Here is a 2,500-nt window from a genome sequence, read left to right as displayed (position 1 = left end):
CTATTTGAAGGCGACGCAGGCCAAACTAGACTCCAGCAAAAAGTGTCAAACAGCGCCCTCTGCTGTCAGGCAAGAGCAGAAACCATAAAAAGCTTACAGCACCTGGTATTCCCAGGCGGTCTCCCATCCAAGTACTAACCAGGCCCGCCCCTGCTTAGCTTCCGAGATCGGACGTTTTCAGGGTAGTATGCCCGGAAGCTGCCAGGTCAACTGAAAAGATCCTATTAGAAGGTGACGCAGGCCAAACTAGACTCCAGCAAAAAGTGTCAAACAGCGCCCTCTGCTGTCAGGCAAGAGCAGAAACCATAAAAAGCTTACAGCACCTGGTATTCCCAGGCGGTCTCCCATCCAAGTACTAACCAGGCCCGCCCCTGCCTAGCTTCCGAGATCAAACGAGATCGGGCGTTTTCAGGGTAGTATGGCCGTAAGCTGCCAGGTCAACTGAAAAGATCCTATTTGAAGGCGACGCAGGCCAAACTAGACTCCAGCAAAAAGTGTCAACCAGCGCCCTCTGCTGTCAGGCAAGAGCAGAAACCATAAAAAGCTTACAGCACCTGGTATTCCCAAGCGGTCTCCCATCCAAGTAATAACCAGGCCCGCCCCTGCTAAGCTTCCGAGATCAGACGAGATCAGGCGTTTTCAGGGTAGTATGTCCGTAAGCTGCCAGGTCAACTGAAAAGATCCTATTTGAAGGCGACGCAGGCCAAACTAGACTCCAGCAAAAAGTGTCAAACAGCGCCCTCTGCTGTCAGGCAAGAGCAGAAACCATAAAAAGCTTACAGCACCTGGTATTCCCAGGCGGTCTCCCATCCAAGTACTAACCAGGCCCGCCCCTTCTTAACTCCCGAGATTGGGCGTTTTCAGGGTAGTATGGCCGTAAGCTGCCAGGTCAACTGAAAAGATCCTATTAGAAGGTGACGCAGGCCAAACTAGACTCCAGCAAAAAGTGTCAAACAGCGCCCTCTGCTGTCAGGCAAGAGCAGAAACCATTACAGGCGTACAGCACCTGGCATTCCCAGGCGGTCTCCCATTCAAGTACTAACCAGGCCCGTCCCTGCTTAGCTTCCGAGATCGGACGAGATCGGGCGTTTTCAGTGTAGTATGGCCGTAAGCTGCCAGGTCAACTGAAAAGATCCTATTTGAAGGCGACGCAGGCCAAACTAGACTCCAGCAAAAAGTGTCAAACAGCGCCCTCTGCTGTCAGGCAAGAGCAGAAACCATAAAAAGCTTACAGCACCTGGTATTCCCAGGCGGTCTCCCATTCAAGTACTAACCAGGCCCGCCCCTGCTTAGCTTCCGAGATCGGACGAGATCGGGCATTTTCAGGGTAGTATGGCCGTAAGCTGCCAGGTCAACTGAAAAGATCCTATTTGAAGGCGACACAGGCCAAACTAGACTCCAGCAAAAAGTTCAAACAGCGCCCTCTGCTGTCAGGCAAGAGCAGAAACCATAAAAAGCTTACAGCACCTGGTATTCCCAGGCGGTCTCCCATCCAAGTACTAACCAGACCTGCCCCTTCTTAACTTCCGAGATCGGGTGTTTTCAGGGTAGTATGGCCGTAAGCTGCCAGGTCAACTGAAAAGATCCTATTTGAAGGCGACGCAGGCCAAACTAGACTCCAGCAAAAAGTGTCAAACAGCGCCCTCTGCTATCAGGCAAGAGCAGAAACCATTAAAAGCTTACAGCACCTGGTATTCCCAGGCGGTCTCCCATCCAAGTACTAACCAGGCCCGCCAATGCATTGCTTCCGAGATCGGACATTTTCAGGGTAGTATGGCCTTAAGCTGCCAGGTCAACTGAAAAGATCCTATTTGAAGGCGACGCAGGCCAAACTAGACTCCAGCAAAAAGTGTCAAACAGCGCCCTCTTCTGTCAGGCAAGAGCAGAAACCATAAAAAGCTTACAGCACCTGGTATTCCCAGGCGGTCTCCCATCGAAGTACTAACCAGGCCCGCCCCTGCTTAGCTTCCAAGATCGGACGAGATCGGGCGTTTTCAGGGTAGTATGGCCGTAAGCTGCCAGGTGAACTGAAAAGATCCGATTTGAAGGCGACGCAAGCCAAACTAGACTCCAGCAAAAAGTGTCAAGCAGCGCCCTCTGCTGTCAGGCAAGAGCAGAAACCATAAAAAGCTTAATGCACCTGGTATTCCCAGGGGGTCTCCCATTCAAGTAGTAACCAGGCCCGCCCCTGCTTAGCTTCCGAGATCGGACGAGATCGGGTGTTTTCAGGGTAGTATGGCCGTAAGCTGCCAGGTCAACTGAAAAGATCCTATTTGAAGGCGACACAGGCCAAACTAGACTCCAGCAAAAAGTTCAAACAGCGCCCTCTGCTGTCAGGCAAGAGCAGAAACCATAAAAAGCTTACAGCACCTGGTATTCCCAGGCGGTCTCCCATCCAAGTACTAACCAGACCTGCCCCTTCTTAACTTCCGAGATCTGGTGTTTTCAGGGTAGTATGGCCGTAAGCTGCCAGGTCAACTGAAAAGATCCTATTTGAAGG

At 51.7% G+C, this 2,500-nt stretch overlaps 5 non-coding genes and 5 pseudogenes across 5 annotated transcripts; all 10 read right to left on the bottom strand.

Annotated features, from left to right (window-relative positions):
• Positions 1-90: 90 nt before the first annotated feature.
• LOC144896560 (5S ribosomal RNA) lies at positions 91-199 on the bottom strand (annotated as a pseudogene).
• A 112-nt stretch (positions 200-311) lies between these two features.
• Positions 312-430, bottom strand: LOC144897299 (5S ribosomal RNA). Its single transcript, XR_013626869.1, has one exon. It is a non-coding gene; the product is annotated as a 5S ribosomal RNA (ribosomal RNA).
• A 112-nt stretch (positions 431-542) lies between these two features.
• On the bottom strand, positions 543-661 carry LOC144895930 (5S ribosomal RNA; annotated as a pseudogene).
• Positions 662-773: 112 nt separating this feature from the next.
• Positions 774-882, bottom strand: LOC144896478 (5S ribosomal RNA; annotated as a pseudogene).
• Positions 883-994: 112 nt separating this feature from the next.
• On the bottom strand, positions 995-1,113 carry LOC144895451 (5S ribosomal RNA). The gene has a single exon (XR_013625953.1). It is a non-coding gene; the product is annotated as a 5S ribosomal RNA (ribosomal RNA).
• Positions 1,114-1,225: 112 nt separating this feature from the next.
• On the bottom strand, positions 1,226-1,344 carry LOC144896948 (5S ribosomal RNA). Its single transcript, XR_013626530.1, has one exon. It is a non-coding gene; the product is annotated as a 5S ribosomal RNA (ribosomal RNA).
• Positions 1,345-1,455: 111 nt separating this feature from the next.
• Positions 1,456-1,564, bottom strand: LOC144895996 (5S ribosomal RNA; annotated as a pseudogene).
• Positions 1,565-1,897: 333 nt separating this feature from the next.
• On the bottom strand, positions 1,898-2,016 carry LOC144897090 (5S ribosomal RNA). The gene has a single exon (XR_013626660.1). It is a non-coding gene; the product is annotated as a 5S ribosomal RNA (ribosomal RNA).
• Positions 2,017-2,128: 112 nt separating this feature from the next.
• LOC144895771 (5S ribosomal RNA) lies at positions 2,129-2,247 on the bottom strand. Its single transcript, XR_013626279.1, has one exon. It is a non-coding gene; the product is annotated as a 5S ribosomal RNA (ribosomal RNA).
• A 111-nt stretch (positions 2,248-2,358) lies between these two features.
• LOC144896303 (5S ribosomal RNA) lies at positions 2,359-2,467 on the bottom strand (annotated as a pseudogene).
• Positions 2,468-2,500: the final 33 nt, after the last annotated feature.

Source organism: Doryrhamphus excisus, unplaced genomic scaffold (assembly GCF_037039965.1).
Source record: "Doryrhamphus excisus strain RoL-2023G ecotype Guam unplaced genomic scaffold, RoL_Dexc_Guam_v1.1 HiC_scaffold_24, whole genome shotgun sequence".
In the NCBI taxonomy this organism is placed as follows: Eukaryota; Metazoa; Chordata; class Actinopteri; order Syngnathiformes; family Syngnathidae; genus Doryrhamphus; species Doryrhamphus excisus.
This window is presented reverse-complemented; position numbering and strand designations above follow the sequence as displayed.